Source organism: Capsicum annuum, chromosome 3 (assembly GCF_002878395.1).
Source record: "Capsicum annuum cultivar UCD-10X-F1 chromosome 3, UCD10Xv1.1, whole genome shotgun sequence".
Lineage (NCBI taxonomy): Eukaryota > Viridiplantae > Streptophyta > Magnoliopsida > Solanales > Solanaceae > Capsicum > Capsicum annuum.
This window is the reverse complement of record NC_061113.1, coordinates 163,983,239-164,003,096: the sequence shown is the minus strand read 5'-3', so window position 1 is coordinate 164,003,096 and position 19,858 is coordinate 163,983,239.

Genomic DNA, 19,858 nt, shown 5'->3' with positions numbered 1-19,858 from the left:
GTATTCCTAAAAATTCTATCTGTTTTTTCATAATTTCAGCTTTCTTTTCACTTAAACTTATTCCTGATTTTTCTATTATATCTGTAAATTATTCTAATAATTTTAAATGTTCTTTTTTAGTTTTTGTATATAGTAGTATATCATCTATGTATACTATACAATTAGGTAATTATTTAAAATAACTATCCATAAAATGTTGATATCTACCTGGTGCATTTTTATATCCAAATGGTAATACATTCCATTCATCAAATCCTTATGGTACCGTAAATGCGGTTAATTCCTTAGAATCTTCATCTAACTTTAAGTGGTAAAATCCTAATTTACAGTCAAATTTACTAAAGTAGTTATATCCTTGTATTGTCTTATTTTCAATAGCTTATTTGGTATTGGATAATTGTATGTCATAGTTTTTGCATTTAAATTTCTATAATCAATAACCATTCTATTTTTTCCTCTTTTTTGTTCACTATGTTTATTTACTATAAATGCTGGACTATTATGTTTACTATTGTTTTTTTGTATATACTGTTTTTCTAATAATTCATCTATATGCATTTTAAATTCTTTTAAATCATCAAAATTATATGTTAATGGTTTTTGGGTTATTATGCTATTTTTATCTATTAATTTAATTTTTATAGTAGTTTTATGTTTTTCCCATCCTTTTAGTGGATCTTCACTATATAATTGTCTTAATTTTTTCTTTATTATTTCTACCTTATCTATTGAAAATATGGTTATTTCCTTTTTATTTATCGAAAATACAACTAGTTCTACTGTGTCTTCTATATTTTTTTATATTTTCTAACTTTTCTGTAATTTTTTCACTTCCTTCTATCTAATCAGTTTTCTATCTTATTTTATTAATAACTCTTTTTACTCTTACTTTTTGTTTACATGGTGTTGTAAACGACCAATCTATTTTAGTTATTATATGTGGATATAATTTATGTAAAAATGGCATTCCTAAAAGCATATCTTTTGATAATTATAGATTTCTTCTATTTTTATTATTTTATCCTATATCTGTATTTTTACATTCTTAGCTTTATATGTAATTAAACTTCCTTCATTATTAAATCCTTTGACTGCTATTGGTGTTTTTAATTTATTCCATTTACTTTCTGGTAAACAGTTGTATCTTCATAAGTTTGCTTCTGCTCCTGTATCTATCATAGGTGTATAATACCTATTATAATATCCTTCTACTGTTATTTTTATAAGTACATATATTTTCATATCATGTTAAAGTTCTTTTTATGAATAATTTCTCTTTATTATATGTTATAGATAATTGTGTATGTTCTATATTGTATGGTTTTACTTGTTCGAACCATTTTATTCCTAATATTATATCTGCTTTTTGCATTTCTTCCTTTATTTCAAATTCTATTTTTATTTTCCTAACTCCTATTATTATTTTTTTTCCCTGCCATATCCTTAATGTTTATTAGACTTCTTGGTAGATCTGGACATATATTACTATTAGATTTTATTTCTTCACTTTTTACTAGATATTTTGCTATATAATTTTCTTCTTGTCCTATGTTTAAGAGTATTAAATATTCTTTTTCATTTATTGTTCCTGAAATGTAATATTGGTTTGAATTAACTGTTGAAGTTGTTTCATAACTTGTTCTTTTTTATGAGCTTGATGATTTTGATTTTTCATGAGCTATTCTTTTTTATGTACTTATTCTATCATTTATTATTTCTAAATCTTTTTCTATGTCTATATTTTTGTAACTATAATCATTATTATCAATTATTTTTACAAATTGTTCAAAAGGACTTTCTATTTGTATTTTATTAATTTTATTTTTTCCAATTATTTTATGTTTTGTTGTTAATACATATAGATTTTTACATCTTGCTGAAAATATTTTACTTCCTGGGGTTAGTTCTATTCATGATATTTTCCAATATAATACTAATGATTTATCTATATTTTTATCTGTTATTGCTACTGAATAATTCGCACTTATTATAAATTTAAATTTTTGGTATATTAAATTTCCTTTTATAGCAGTTATTATAATTTTTTCTATTGGTTTTATAATTCAATCATATGCTAAATATAATTCTATTGGTGTTTCTATTCCTTCTCTAAAACACGCTTTTATCAATATCTTTGTTCCTCCAAGGTGTACATATTTTATTGTGTCTTTACTTTTTATATCTTTTATTTCTTTATTAATTATTCTTTTTGTTACTAGTGGTATACTAGCTCTTCCTTTTGCATATCTACAGTCTATTACATGTTCCTTTTGGCTTACTATGTAGTATTCTTCCTTTTTTCTACTAAATATATTTTTTATTGTTGGTATTTTAAATATTTTTTCTACACTTAAGTCTAACTCTTTTCCTTTTATTTCATCAAATATATGACTATCAAATATTTTTTTTTGATCTGTTCCTTCTTTATTTAAATTTTCTTCCTTTGTTATTATTTTTATATTTTTTTTTAGTTATTTGGTTCATTTTTATATCTTTTTCAGTCATTTGATTCATCGAATTCACTATTTATTTCATTATCTGTTTCATTCTCCAAAATTTCATATATACCATCTTCAGTTTCTAATTCATAATCTATATAATCTATCTGCATATATTCTGTATTTTCTATTTTTATTTCTGATATTTGTTTCTTTTTGAGTTTTTTGGTAATTTACAATCTCTAGCTAAATGTCCGAGTTTTCCATAATTATAACACGTACATTATTTTATAGATTTCTTTTTCCTATATGGTCTTTTATGTTTATAATTTTTTACATAATATATTTTTCTTGGTTTCTTATACTTGTATTTTGATTTCTTGTATTTCTTATATTTCTTATGTCTTTTTCTTTTCTTATAATATCTTTCTTCATATCCAAATTGAAGTGCTATTTTATCTTTGCAACATGTTAAATTTCTTATTAATGTTTTTTCCATTTTTATTTCTTCTCTATGTTTTCACATAGATTTCTGTACCATTGTTGTAAAAATTTTATTCTGACTCCTAGGGTATCTACTATTTTTGCTTCATCCCAAATTTTTATTATTTTTGAACTAAATGGTTCGGGTAATTTATTAAAATATAATCTTTTTATTTCTTTGCTTTCTTCTATATTATATGTTCCTTTATAATAATATTCTTTAAATGCGCACGTATACTCATCTATATAGCACATATTACATATTGCTAGTTTTAACATTAAATTTCTATTTATATCTTTTTCTTTATTTTTCTCTTCTTCTTCTTCTTCTTTTTCTTTTGTAGTCATACTGCTAAATTCATTTCATAGCTATTTCATATTTTTTTAATATTTATGTTGGTAGTATAGTAGTAGTTGTTGATGTTCCTTCTGTTTTGTTATCAGATCTTAATACTTTTTACTTGTTTCGGCTAGGTTTAAAAACCATAATTTTACTGTTCCTATTAATGTGTTTTCTATATATTCTGGTGTGTTTGTTGTATCTATTTTATCATCTAATAATTGTTTTGACATATATCCTACGCATAGTTGTATTATTTTATTTGTGTCTATTGCATAATGTAAATCTAAAAAGTTGTAATTAATTATTTGTTTAGGTGTCCATTTATTATATTCATCCTTTGGATTATATCTTTTAAACTTACTTTTGTAATTATATGTTGGATTTCTTATTTCTGATGTACTAGGTATTATACTTTTATCTAGAGTATTTACTTCTGTATTTATTAGTTCTAGATTTTCTTTATTAATTACTTCTTGTTTTTCATTAATTTCTAGTTTTCCTATGTTTTCTAGAATTTTTGTATATGTTTCACTATCTTCCGAATCATAATTATCTGTTTCTTCAGCATCTATTGTATTTATTTCTAATTCACTGGTTTCTGGTTCTTTATTTTTTATTTCTAATTTTTCTTTAAATTGATTTATCTCGTTTAATAATTTTTGTTCTTTATCTTTTTCTTTTTTTTTCTTTCTTTCTTTTTTCATATAAATCTTTTAGCATTTGTAGTTCTTTTTCTAATTCAGCAATCCTACTATTTTTAGTTTCTTCTACTTTTTGTATTTCTTCTGTGGTTTGTTGTTTTATTTTATCTATTTCCTTTTTTCTATCTATTTCTTCGTTTTCTCTTTCTATTTTTACCATGGCGGCCAACTTATCTTCTAATTTTATTTCTTTTTTTCTAACAATAAGTATAAATATTCACCTATTTTCATATATCTTCTTCCTAAATTAGAAAATACTATTTTTATTTTTGATCCTTTATGATTTTCATATGTTTTTTCATCTATTATAAATTCTTCTTTGTTCATTTCATTTAAATGTATATAGGTTATATTGATATATATATATATATATATGTATATATTCTAGACTATCTATTGTTGATTCTAAATTTGATATTTCTTCTTTTTGTGCATTTATTGAATTTTTACTAACTCTGACAATTATGTTATACTGTAGTCTTTCTATCCTTTATTTTTAATTCTTTATATTTTTCAGATATTATTTGTTTTAATTCTTTATATTTTTGTAATTTCTGTATGTTATTCATCTAAATAATATTTATAATATTTTGGTGGATATCTAAATCTAATTTTATCATAATTAATAAATTAATCAAATAAATCCAAATACATACTACTTCCAAAAACTTTGATACCACTTTTTAGGTTCTAAATCGAGAGGGCGTCTTAAATTTTGTAAACCAAAATGGTCATAATTTAGATGACAACGAAAAATAAATACTAAAAACATATTATTAATATGGTTTGGTCAAATGATCGATATATTAAAAATAATATTGAAAAAACTTAAAACCTATTGAAAAAGCATAAAACATGTTGGGAGAAATCTCCCCCTAAATAAGACTCTTTGATGACTACATTGTAGATGCTATTGTGTAATGACTTGAGAAGAGAGATCTTCTATTTATAGAACAACGAAATCCTTCCTGAGAGAATAAACCTACTGGAAAACCTAATAGGTAAGAGATCTTTTTAAACAAGGAAATTTTTTTCATTAAAAAAGGTAATTCTAATTATGGTAGAAAACCAGGAAAAGTAGGAAATTCAGGACAAATCCTAACAAATCTCCCCTTGGCCTAATTTTTTTGGCAAATCAATCTTAAACTTCTCTTCTTCACGTGCATGATCTTCGTTCTTCACATAATCTGCACCACTATTGTTTGCCATGGTTACAAATAAGATTTAAACTATTATGATTAAAAGTGGGTTAAAAATAAATATTTCATTTTATTTTTAAAGATGCAGCAACAGGAATGTTGAAATATGCTTAAAACTTTATCTTCACATGTAGTTAGACAAAATCGTTATTATCGCCAAACTGGTTGCACCTTGATTTTGAAACAACTTTGAACCTGTTTAATCTCATCTCACCATACTATTGAAACTTTGAACCATAAGTTCTGATACCACTTGTTTGGTTCGAAATCAAGAGGGCGTCATGCGGATGCTTAAAGTTTGCAAATGAAGATGGTGATAATTCAAATGACAACGAAAGTAATACTAAAAGCATATTCTTAATATGATTTGGTCAAATGACGTACATATTAAAAAGTAATATTAAAAACATAAAAACTATTAGGAGAAAATCTCCCTCTAAACAAGAATCTATAATGACTACATTGTGGATGCTATTGTATTATGGTATGAGAAGGGGGTCTTCTATTTAATGAGTTCCAAAATCTTTCTTCCAAGAAAGAGGTTTGCCAATTATGAATAAGTTTTATATTTTCCTTTTAGGAAAAGTAAAAATAATTACGGTATTAGTTTTATTTTCCTTCTAAGAAAAATAAAACTTAAATTTGGTAAGATAATCAGGGCAAAAACCATAACAAATCTCTCCCTTTTGGTTTGATTTTCTTGACATAATTTGATCCACCCTTTTCACGTGCATGATGTTTGTTCTTCACATAATCTTAATTGCTTATTGTATTACTTTTATTTTTCTTCTAAGAAAAATAAAATTTAAATTTGGTAAGACAATAAGGGTAAAAACCCTAACAAATCTCCCTTTTTTGGCTTGATTTTCTTGACATAATTTGATCCACCTTTTTCACGTGCATGATCTTTCATCTTCACATAATCTTTATCTCTGTTGCTTGCCATGGTTAAAAATAACATTTAAAATATTAATGATTAAAAGTGGGTTAAAAATAAATCTTTATTTTTATTTTTAAAGATACAGCAACATGAATGTTGAAATATCCTTAAAACTTTATCTCCATATGTAGCTAGAAAAAATAGTCATTAATATCAAACTGGTTGTAATTTGATTTTGAAACCGCATTGAACCTGTTTAATCTCGTCTCACCACACCATTAAACCTTTAAATCATAAGCGTTAATACCACTTGTTGGGTTCGAAATCGAGAGGGCGTCTTAAAGTTTGTAAACCAAGATGGTGATTATTCAGATGCCAACGAAAAATAAATACAAAAAATATATTATTAATATGATTTGGTCAAATGACCTATATATTAAAAATAATATTGAAAAAATTTAAACCTATTGAAAAAGAATAAAACATGTTGGGAGAAATCTCCCCCTAAACAAGATTCTTTGATGACTACATTGTGGATGGTATTGTTTAATGACTTGAGAAGAGAGATCTTCTATTTATAAAACAACGAAATCCTTCCTAAAAGAATAAACCTACTAGAAAACCTAATAGGTAAGGGAACTTTCTAAACAAGGAGATTTTTTTCATAAAAAAAAGGTAATTCTAATTATGGTAGAAAACCAGGTAAAGTATAAAATTTAGGACAAATCCTAATAAATCTCCCCTTGGCCTAATTTTTTTGGCAAATCAATCTTGATTTTCTCTTCTTCACGTGCATAATCTTCGTTCTTCACGTGCATGATCTTCGTTCTTCTCATAATTTGCACCACTACTACTTTCCATAGTTACAAATAAGATTTAAAATATTATGGTTAAAAGTGGGTTAAAATAAATATTTCATTTTTATTTTTAAAGATGCAGAAACCACTGCTAAAACTTCTAAATCATGAGAAGGATAATTCCTCTCATGCACCTTCAACGGCCTGGAAGCATAGGCTATCACCTACCCATGCTGCATCAAAACACAACCAAGTCCCACTTGGGATGCATCACAACCACAAACCCCTCATTACCTTCAGGCAATGTCAAATCAGAGCTGAAGTTAGCTTATCCTTTAGCCTTTTGAAACTTTCCTCATAAGTATCCGACCAAGAAAATTTTACCTTCTTCTGATTCAACTTAGCCAATTGGGCAACTATCACCGAGAAACTTTTCACGAACCTCCTATAATACCTAACCAAACCCAAGAAGCTCTAAATATTGGTTAGAGTCATGGTTCTAGGCCACCTCTTAACTACAACCACCATTTGTCGATCCACTATGATCCCCTCACTAGAAATAATATGACCAAGAAGAGTCATAATGTTTTATCAAAGCTCATACTTGGAGATTTAGCATATAATTGCTGCTCTTTCAAGGTCTGCAACACCACGCAAAAGTGATTAACATGATCCACCTTACTCATAGGATAAACCAAGATGTTATAATGAACACAATGACAAAAGAATCCAGAAACTAACTGAAAACCTTGTTCATCAAGTCCATAAATGCCGCTGGGGCATTAGTCAAACTAAATGACATAACTAGGAAGTCAAAGTGCCTATACCAAGTACGGTAAACCATCTTAGGGCTATCCTCCTCCTTAATCTTAAGCTGATGATACCCAGAATGAATATCTATCTTAGAAAAGAATTTGACAACTTTCAACTGATCAAACAAGTAATCTATCATTGGGAGAGGATACTTGTTCTTAACTGTTACCTTATTCAATTATTAATAGTCAATGCACATCCAATGGGAACCATCTTTCTTGCGCACGAATAAAATTGGTGCACCCTAAGTGGATACACTAGGACGGATGAAACCCTTATCCAAAAGATACTTAAGTTTCTCCTTTAGTTCCCTCAACTTAGCCGGAGCCATTCTATAAGAAGGAATAAATATTGGACGAGTGTTTTGAACCAAATCAATACAAAACTCAATCTCCTTATTTGGAGGAACACCAGGAAGATCATCAAGAAAGACCTCAAGAAACTAATTCACCATCAGAACCGAATATAGAGATGGGCCTTCGGAGTTGGAATCTATAACCCAAACCCGATGATAGAGACACCCTTTAGAGATTAACCTTTGAGCTTTAAGATAAGAAATAAACCTCCCCCTCGTAGCAAGGGAACCACTCTCTTACTCAATAATCGGTTCACTAGGGAACCTAAAGACAACCTTACGGGCTCGATAATCTACAGATGCATAACAAGAGTAAAACAAATCCATCCCTAGAATAGTGTTAAAATCCACCATATCAAGTTCAAACAAATCCACCAAAGTCTGACTACTACCAACTGATACCACCCACCACCCACCGATAGACTCTTTTTGAAATTGCAGTCTCCTACTGAGGTAAACATCAAAAAAGGATCTGAAGTAACCTCAAGTTCAAAATAAAAATACACAACCACAAATGGGGTCCCATAAAAAAGAGCGGACTCCGAATCAAGCAAGAAATACATGTCACGAGAAAAGAGTTGTAATGTACCAGTCACGACATCAGGTGATGCCTTAAATTCCAACCGAGTAGCAAGAGCATATAACCTATTCTGACCTGCGCCAGTACCAAAAATTGAAATAGATATAGAAGAAGCACCCTTTTGGTGAGGGAGTAGAAGATAAAGAAACCGGTGCCTTACTCACTCCTGTAGCACCCTTACCAACCAGATAATTTTTAAGTATATGGCCTGGCTGACCATACTTGAAACACCTCTCCATCTACTCATCACAGAAAACCCCTCTGAAACTTACCATAAAATAGACAACGAGGGCATAATGAGGCCGAATAAGGCTCACTTGCTTAAGATTCGGTATCTTGTGCCTAAAAATTATCGTTGACCAACTGACGCCTATCACCCAAAGGCTTTGGGTAAGGAATTATAGCTGACAAGAAGGAATCAACACTACCCCACTTTTTCTTTGGCCACTTACCGCCATCCCAACTGCCTTTATGTTACCGACCACCTTATTCAGAAAACCTGAACTTCTTACCCTGCTTTTCCCCAAATTCAGCCTACTTCCTCTGTTCTTCCTCCACCTGTTGCATATAAACCACCAACCTAGACATATCCATATCTTTGATCAGGAATGAAATCTTACTTTAAAGGATCAAATCTTGAGAAAGTCCAGAAGCGAACTTTCTTATCCTAGACCTCATATCAGACACCATAGCCGGAGTATACCTTGAAAACTAATGAAACTTCAAGGCATAATCCTTGATCGACATCTTCCCCATTTACAGATTAACAAATTTCTCCATATTTTCTTCCCTCAACTCCCGAGGAAAGAAGCGATCTAAAAAGGCATTAGAGAAAGTCTCCCACAAAATCGACTCCTCAACATCACCTCTCACCCTATTCCACTCCTCGTACCATTGTTATGCTATATACTTAAGCTGGTAAGCAGCAAAATTCACCCCTTCCATATTTATGGCCTGCATCACCCTAAAGATTTTCTGTATTTCATCCCAGAAACCTTGAGGATCCTTCTCAACCATCACAATAATAAAATTAGAAGGATTCATCATCATAAACTGGCCAACCCTTATGCCTTAATAGGTGAAATACCAGATGCATCCCACTCAGCCAGAGCAATAACTAACTGAGAAATAGCATAAATTGATTGGAAAAATTCTACTTTAGTTACCTTATTCGAAGGAAGTTAATTAGCAATCGGTGTAACACCAAAAAAATCAGGGATTAGATCCCTAGACCGAGTATGGATCCCCTGAGTAGTGCGTGTCCATTCATTATTGCCTTCAGTTGGGACTGAAGAGTTACCTTGTGTCTCAGATTATCGAGGCATGATCTAAAAAGTGAACAAACCAGGATTAGAAAGAACCTTAGACATAGCTTGAAAATATAATACCAAGAAAGTAAAGCATTCCTAAATTCCTTATAGTCTCTCCCTTATGAGTGTGAGGAGCTAGATACCCTTAAAAGAGACTTTACTCGATACGGCTTTGTAGATTCCCAATTGACCATGAACCTAAAGCTCTGATACCAACTTGACTCGACCCAAACCAGGGCCTTGTTATAATAGGCATCCCAAGTCCAACCAAGACTGGGACCACCCTCGTTACCTAACCCAACCTCCAAATATGCATATCCTAAGTCAGATAAATTTCAAACATATAATAAGATAGTATATTTTATTAAATTTTTGGAATCTAGGATAGGTCTATGTTCATGACCGACCCAAACGAGTCCAACCGTCCTAATCCTAATCGATAACCATAACGAACAAAAACCATAAGCCAAAACCATAACGATAACCAAACCAAGTTCCATAACATAATATAAAAGAATAGAATAGTGAAAAATTGAGTCAACCGATACCAGCCCCAATACCAATGCCAATACTAAGGCTGACACCACTACCGATCTTGCCCATACTAACCCATAGTAGTTTCACAAAGGCCTCTAACCAAAAAGAAAACCAATATATGATTGGGACATTCCCCCAATCATAGCCAAAACCACCACCACCACCAACAAAAAACCCAATATATTCCCACCAAGTGGGTTCTGGGAAGGGTAAGTCTACGTAGTCCATACCACTACCTCAAATATGAGATAGAGAGGCTATTTCTGATAGACCCCTGGCTCAAAATAGAACAATCTAAGATAAGGAATGATAATAGTATGAATAATAAAAGAACAAGATATAATAGGGATTAGCTAACTCAATAATACAATAAACAAGATACTACAAATAACACACTAAAAGATACTATACCCTAAACTATGACTAACCTTCTACATAATCTACCTCCTCCATAACTTCCTATCCAGGGTTATGTCCTCAATACGCTAGAGCTTCTATATGTCATGTCTAATCACCTCTCTCTAATATTTATTCGGTCTACCTCTATCATGATTAAAACCATCCCTAGCCAACCTCTCACACCTCCGTACTGGGGTATTTGTGCTCTTCCTCATCATATGATTGAACCATCTCAACCTCACTTCCCTCATCTTAGCTTTCACCAAAGGCACACATATATTATCTCGATAACCTCATTGCTAATCGTATCTTTTCTAGTACACCCACCCATCTACCTAAGCATTTTCATTTCCCCTACCTTTATTTTCTGGATATGGGCCTTCTTAATAGGCCAACACTTTACTCCATACAATAATACCGGTCTAACTACCATTTTGAAGAACTTGCCTTTATGTTTGGGAGGCACCTTTAAGTATCCAAAATAAATAAAGATATCCATGATATGAAATAGAGCCTTTCGGAACATGGAAGATCACTATTTTAATCAAATCGAGTTGATCCCAAAATCTGATCACTAAACAACAGGGGTAGAATGGCCAGTTCCTATATCGTGAAGGGATACAGCTGCCCAAGGACGGGTAAGCAGGTGAATGCTAGAGAGTAATTAGGAAAAGGATAAAATAATGAGTAAAACCAAGTAAAACAACTATATGTATAAAAACCACATACATATATATACCCGTGCTGTGAAAGAGAACTGGGTCTAGCATTCATTTAAAACCATTAACTTGGGTATGTGTGCTTAACTATCCTAGATCCACCTAAAGGCTATATGGGTCCAGTGAACCCCCAGAATGGGCCTCGATGTGTGTAGCCGCACAAATCGGAGATACCATAAGAGTAGGGGATTCCCTAGTACCCTTTGTTCTTTATAATACATTTGTACAGTGTACTTAGAGGATTCCCATGTACCTCCTAGTATCATATATAGTTGCTATGACCAACTTATAGTGTCCATCAGTTGGACTCGCACCTTCATGGTTAGCTATCACACTCTACCATTATTTCCCAATTAAAACTATGTCCAACCAACCATACCATTATTCTATTATTATTAACCAAGGCTATGAGTATTAGTATCGCTATATCGACTATAATTTGCAGGCAATGTCATTAGCCAACCTTTTTATGTAAAGGGATTCCCATGTACTCATAGATACATTATCAAGTTAACTTGGGGGAAAACCGTGTACCCTACAAGTGTTCCATTATTAAGTTTTCTTAGGGTAATCTGATGTACCCCACAAGTTCTTTATTAACATGTTTACTTGGGGGATTCCCTTGTACCGTGTAAGGATGTTTAGTTATTCATAACCATTGCCGCCATACCTTACCATTTAACTATTCCAAACCATTTAAACCATTTAGGTTCTATTATGAAACCATATCATGCAATAGTTACATTAAAAGTCCCATAATATAGTAAAAGTATTATCATAGGCATTTTATCAAACATGTTGCGGGCATAGTGTTTCCAAAACAAAATCCAATTACCGACTAACCATTACCATGCAACCAATTTTCCAAACCACCATTAAAGTATGCAAATACATAATTAAAACATGGGAAAACAATAACCAAGCATTTAATACCAAAACCTCAACATACATTTGTAAACACCAAAACCATACAATAATCATGCCATGAAAACATTGTATAAAACATGCCTTTAGTTAGAACTAACAATAGGGGGGAGGTATCTTGCCTTAGATAATGAAGAAGATGGAGTGAAATTACCCAAACAAGCCATAAATTGCTCCTCTAGATGAAACCCTAGTCTGCCTTTATCCAAGAGCCTTGGAAAGAATTAGAGGGTGTTTCTAAGTGTTTTAGATTAGAATAATAGGGAAAATAACCTCCCAAGTGTGATATAAGTCTTGGGGTCTTAATGGGTTAAGAGGGGAAATGTACAGATTACCCCTAGCTTAATTGTATAAAATTCCTGTAGGTGGGTATGCCTCAACCATACCAGTCGTACCCTCTAATAAGTATGGTACCCACCACTCGTACCCTAGACCCCCATACACCCCACACTATTCAATATATGAACATGTAATGCAAACCATATCAAAGGGTACGTCTAGTATTGTCAACTCGTACCCACAACAGAACAAAGAAGAGTTGGCACTGTCTAACATATGAGTTGTACAATACGACTCATACCATATCTCATGACCAAAGGTGAGCCACTCGTACTCAGATCCAAGTTGCTTTACTAAGTCTTAGATTAAGTGAAGGAAAACCCAACTATACAAACTGTCAATCGCTATACAACTTGTACCAACCACGTCGTTCCAATTATATAAACCAATCTAACCCCAACGAACACTGGTCAATGTACGACTAAGCCTTACCAACCGTACGACAGATTACAACCTGTACTCCTTAGTCGTACCTTATCCAGAAATCAAAAATCAATGATATTTTCTATGGTTCCCAAAACCTAGGGTGTTTCATATTTCCATCTAATACTTTAATATACAAAAAAGATAGATTAGCCCTTTTATAAATCAATAAATCCTCTCAGCCTTATCGGTTATGATCATCAAAGAAGGATAAGATATGGTATAAATCTAGTCTCATACTTAGTCACTAAGATATAGTCTTAGTTCAGATGCTTAAATTGGTCTCGATTTTCTTCCCATATGTGAGGATAAACCTTTGAAGAAAAATATATTTAAAATGACTATAAGTCAAAAGGGGAGACATTGTTTGGCTGAAGTCAACATAAGATTGCCACCACTACTTGGTGTGATGGAACATTTGAATGACAGTGTAATCAACACCACAAGACTACACTAATTCCAATATTTCAACCCCTTATGAAAATAATTGAGAAATGCTTATACATCCTCTCTTTTGTCCACCCTTAAACTATAATGGTCTATTTTCTTAATGATGTTAAATCTTATATGCTCCTTATCAAACAGAATAAGACTTTAAAGGAAAGAAAATCCTACACCCAATAATAGCTAGCTCAAATCTTATTGTTTCTATTACAACCGGTTAACCCATTAGATACTGAAAACTTGCATGGGATATTAATTAGGAATTTGTCCCTATTTCTTAATATAAGAATTGTTTGGAGCAGTAGGCAAAGTACTTACCTAAGTATACTTTTATATAACTAAGAACATGAACGAAAATTCCTTAAGTACTAAACTATCCACAAATTTGGGTGGTACTTAAGTTGGACCCAATTTCCATCCCATAACCTTCTCACCCTCTAAACCATACTCAGTCCTGAGAGACTCTACTCTCCCTTAGCCTAAGTAAAGTCTTTGCTCTAGCATTAGCCAGTGATGTAGCCCAGCCTTTTCCTTGATCACATGCCATGGATTATGTCATAAATGCAAGTATTAGAGTGGACTCCTAATCTCTAGTAATGGTATCACGTGGTCTCACCATCTATGAGAGAATGAAGCAAAGAGTCTTAGTAAATAATGAATCATGTATATATGATAAGAGAGAGAGAATAGAATATTTCTAAAATCCTATAATCTCTTAAAGATAAATAATGAACATCTCCCCACCAATCGAGAAAACTCAATTAAACATGACTTAAACTTAGTGACCAATGAATCATGCTCCAAAACTAAGTTATAATGACATAAAATATGACACAGTGAAGGCACCTATGTTAATTCCTCTTATAGGTAAGTCAACCCTTAACAGTCAATAAAAAAAATTAAAATTGTGTAATTACAGTCTCAAAGAAAAAAATATGAAACTGTTCAGATTGGCTTTCACTTATAATCTAAAAGTAATAAGTTAGTACTTCTAACTTATGGTTTTGCCTTATTTTTATCATTTTCACTTAAAATTAAGTGTTTATATGTACTTTTTATTTTACCAAACTCTAAAAAAGTGCATGAAATCTATTCTATCTTGAAAGTACTTAAAATCTATTTTATCTTGAAAGTACTTAAAATAATCCAATCCAAATAGGCTCTAAGACTTAAAGAACTTCTGTCATAAAAGTCAGAATAAATATTGAAAGACAAGTCAAATACAAAAACCTAGTGTCATAGGTGCAAGCCTCTAAGAAATCCCAATATATGATAACAACTACTATAATGTCTAGAATGATAAGGACATAGATAAAATATAAGGATAGATGAGGTGTGGAAAAATACGGATAAGCCAAACAACTACCTTCAAAACTCGAATGATCAGCAAGCAATGAGTATTACCAAATATTCATGCCTTGCTCAATGCCTACACCACAAAAGGTATAGAATAACTCAATTCCACATATTATTCATGTTTTCTTTTCAATCTTCTAGTTCATATAGAAATATTATATCTATTCAAAGTACAACTAGAATACCAATTATCATAAGATACTTCCATAATCTAACTTTGAATTCAGAGAGGAGAGTAAAATCCATCAATTAGCATGTATATGAATCAGACAAATCACAAGTTATATGAAGCATGCTCTTTAGGAAAAAATCATTTTAAGGAAGTCAAATAATCACATAAACCTATAATATGATATCGATATCTGCACAAATATTCATCACCTCATTTATATGGGACTTTTATCACCCATTATCCTATATTTAGCTAAATAAATCACTAACACTTCATAAATAGTTTGAAAAAGTCTCAACATATCTTGAATAAAGCTTGAAAAGTCAAATAATGGTCTTGTCCTTTCATAGAGTCTCTGAACAACCCTTAATAGTCAAATTTATGATCTAGATAAGTTAATGAGTATGTAGATACTCATATTGCTTACTATTATTCTAACCTAAAAGTCCACCCTAAGCTCTTAAGGTAAACTAGTTATTTTATTTCAAAATTAATTTACCCATAACTTAGGAAGATCACATACTGAAAATTAGCTGAATCAGGCCACTAATTGGCATCCAAATCAAGAAATTTCATAAATCTTATTTTGATGCCAAAATTCCGAATTTTTCAAATTAGAACACTAGTTAATCACTAAATCCAAGATAGATTAGAGGGAAATACATAATTTATGGGTTAGAATCATATCTAATGGAAAGATCACAAAAATTCCTTTTTGAATTGCCCCATAGCTTGATGTCAAGCTTCTAAAATTTATTTAATAAGTCTATGTTCAAAACTCGAGTTTAATAATTCTATCAAGGTGTTCTTCTATTGCGAATGGACCAACCAAGACTGATTTGAAATGCAACCTCCCTCTCACAATTACAGACACTAACACTTACTCAACTCAACCAGATCTTCTGTTCTTTGTGAATACAATTGGCACTTTACTAATGCAAAAATTTAATGCAATGCGAGTATACAAAATTTGAAAAAGGCACCAGATGACAGCTAAAATTAGGAAGTCCAAATCCATAATTTTCTTAAATAGATCCTTAAAATTTGTTCAAAAGATTGTGAAAGAACCAAGTATGTAACTTGACTAAAATCACATTCCAGACCTAATTAAATCATCAAATCAACAATCTGGGATCATCTTGATCAAACATTGATCGAAGTCAACCCTAAGCTCCTAAATCTTTAGAGCCCCAAATCAGCTTTTCAACAAACTCAAAAAACACATTTTAAACGTAATGGAAGTGTCAAGATTCTATTTTGAGCTCGTTTACCTAAAATATTGACTTTGGTCAAACTTACCAACACTCACACATTTAAAATTGAAAAATGCCCCTCAAAACTCATCCAATCACCTTGGTAGTTATGTCACCCATCACATCATGTCATAAATACCATAGTAAAGTTACAAAAAGGGGTAAATAGAAAAAATATGAAAAATTACAACACGACAATAAGGGTCATTATATATTATTTGGTACCTTTATCCTTTTTTATATTATTTGTTACCTTTGTCCCTTTAACATAATGTTAACATTTTTATTTGGAACTCAAGGCCCAAAATTCAAAATTAAAATCATTTTCATTTGTCAAACATAACATCATGTTTTTATACTTTTAAAAACCATATCCTTGTGTTTATTTTTACATTAAACTTTGCAATGTTCATAGTTTAGTTCATAATGTGAAGTATTACATTTAAAATTATATTATTTGAGAGAAAAGTGGATATTCCATGATTAATTTTCCATGAAATCATACATAAGTATTTTAAAACTCTTCGACATGCATAGAAGATATGGATATTTGCAAGAAACTGTATAAATACAAATTCTCAACATATCTTGAATTTTTTTAAATTTAACGATGGCTTAAGATATACAATATAACTTAATAAGGGTAAACTTAAATAATACACAGACATTCATATTTGAAAACTCACTCGGACTCTCATAGTACTAGTCAAATCCATGAAAATATCAATCATTTCTTAACCCACTTCTCCTCTATTGAAATACTTATCAAAGGATGCCTAAAGAAGGAATAAAATCTAGTCTAGTAATTGGTAAATGACATAGTACCTTGATATATATCATTGAACTCGTCTTTAACCTCCCTCTTATGTTGTGAGGCTCATACTTTGCAAGAAAAGCCTCAAAAAATTATTTCTATGTCATAGAAGTGGAACCACTAGCCTACAAACAAGATAAGACCTCCACTATTAATTTGTTGTACCCACCATTTGAAAGGTAGTATATCCACATCATGAGACTCCACCAAATTAAAATATTCAACCTTTCCTAATAACTATCAAAAATCTCATATGCATCCTCCTCAGGTGCAGAGTAAACTTGGGAGGACAAATCTAAAAAATCTATCAAACATCTTCTTCTCATCAACTGTCATCAACAGTTTAGGCACTACCAATAGAGTAATAAGTCTAACTAGCAAATCATCAATATGTAGGGCCACAACAATAGCTGGTTATGCCTTAGGAGTCTAGAAACTATGAACTAGTATCCTCTCTAGTGGTTGAGCACCAACTTTAATCAGAAATCTATCAAGAGGGACGGTAGATGGCTTGCTGAGCTATAACCTCCAAATAACTCAAGAGTTGAACCATAGTGTCCTATAATTTTGAGGTTTCTATAAAACCTTGTGAACGCTAAGATAGCCTCACTCCCTCTGGCTAATAAGTCGTATCTTCAAACAAAACATTTGGCTCAAGAGATACCTTCTGTCTAGTAAGTTTTATCCTTAAACTAAATATTTGGCTCAAGTTATATCTCTCTGGCATATCCCTTAGCTAGTATTGCATCTCGTGCTCTCCCTCTACCAGAACGTCGATCCTTGGCTAATCTCATCCTCATTATCTTTTGAAAGAATAAGAAAGTTTATAATTTAAGAAAATAATAAATGCACATAATTAGGAAGTAAAGGATAGCCTATTTCTTTTGAATTCCCTATAGCCTTCTAAAGAAAGATACAAACTTCATCATACTAATCTAAGAGACTTTACTAAACACTTGCTCTTATACTAATAAGGCTGGTGAATCTATCACTCTAATACCAACTTATCGATAAAAAGTCTCATGGGTTGTGATGACACCTACCCCAATCTAATTGTTGTAGGTAAGCATGACAGACTATCACAGTGTATAAAAAAAAAGGCAACAAAGTAGTATTATACAATAAATCTAATAATAATAACTCAAAATAATCCTTAAAGAAACTGAATGACTAAATCAAATTCCTAATACTCAAAAATCATGGGTAGAAGAGCGATACATTGTAAAATTTTTCATCAAAATACAATGTTATGTGAAATACAAATAAAACATGAAGTAAATATAGATTATGCTGAAATAGTCTCCTAAGAGGGATCTCACTAGATCCTCAAATTCTACTGAACAGCATGACCATGGATTTTGAGTAACACTCATAGAGGGATCTGCAATGAAAGGATACAAAAATTAGGTGTTAGTATAGTCTACTTGTACTTAATAAGAATCATAGGTCGATTGATCTTAAGTAAAAAAATAATATCAAGTAAAGAATATGAAAATAACCCTGCATGCAGAAAAGTCTCAGCAGTTTAATATTAGATAATATAACAGTTTATCTCAATCACAACGATAACTCAAGATAACATTACAATGTAATGATATGATATAATATGCAATGATCAATGCACTCCATATACATCCCTTCTTAAATTTTTGCTATAAGAAGGGACCCATGAGGGACTCATGCAGTCCATATATAATGACTTAAAATCACTCAATAGCATCATACCTCACCATCCAACAAATTCTATGGGATAATCATAATATAAACCTCACCATGTGGTAAATGCAACAAATCAGTCAATTCAAAAATTATTTGCTCTCAATTTCACACCGTAGAGATCTATAAGGTAAATGAATTTATATACTGAGATGTAATAAGGCAAATGTAAATATGGTAAGGAAGGATAAAAGTCTCAAAATATTAGTCAACTCATAAACACATGCTTGAAGCTTTACTTTCAAATCCAATGTTTTAATTTGGCATCATTATCACAATATAAGAGCCAATTTGTACAACACACAATAATCCATCTTGTACACCACTTTAAAAAAACTAAATCACCCGACCCGTAGCAGGTTTTACACTGTAAGTCCCGATCAAAGCAATGTAAAAAGAAAGTCAAGTTGTAACCTACCTCAAAACCAAACAACAAGTCTCTAACAATAACAAACTCTCCTTTCCCTTTTGATTAACAATGGAATCCCACCAATTGATCAATACCTACTTCTAAAAACAAATCCAGTAATACCCATATTCCTATAGTTCTAATATGGGTCCAAAATGTAAACCTCAAAGTCAAGTAGATCCCATAAGCAAAAATTAAAATTTTATTAGAAAGTTAATATATTCATAACTTATGGAGTTCGAACTTGATGTTTCATTAACAACAAAGTTAAAATCAACCTTAAATCATCAAAAACCCATACTTTAACTTTACTGAGAGAAACCTCTAAAATTTTAAGTTGAAAATAAAGATTGGAAGGTGAAATTATGAAATAATAAATGGAAAAGGTCAAACTGTGATTTAGAAATTCCGCAACAAAGAAATATAAAAAACCACATTTTGATTCTCCCAAATT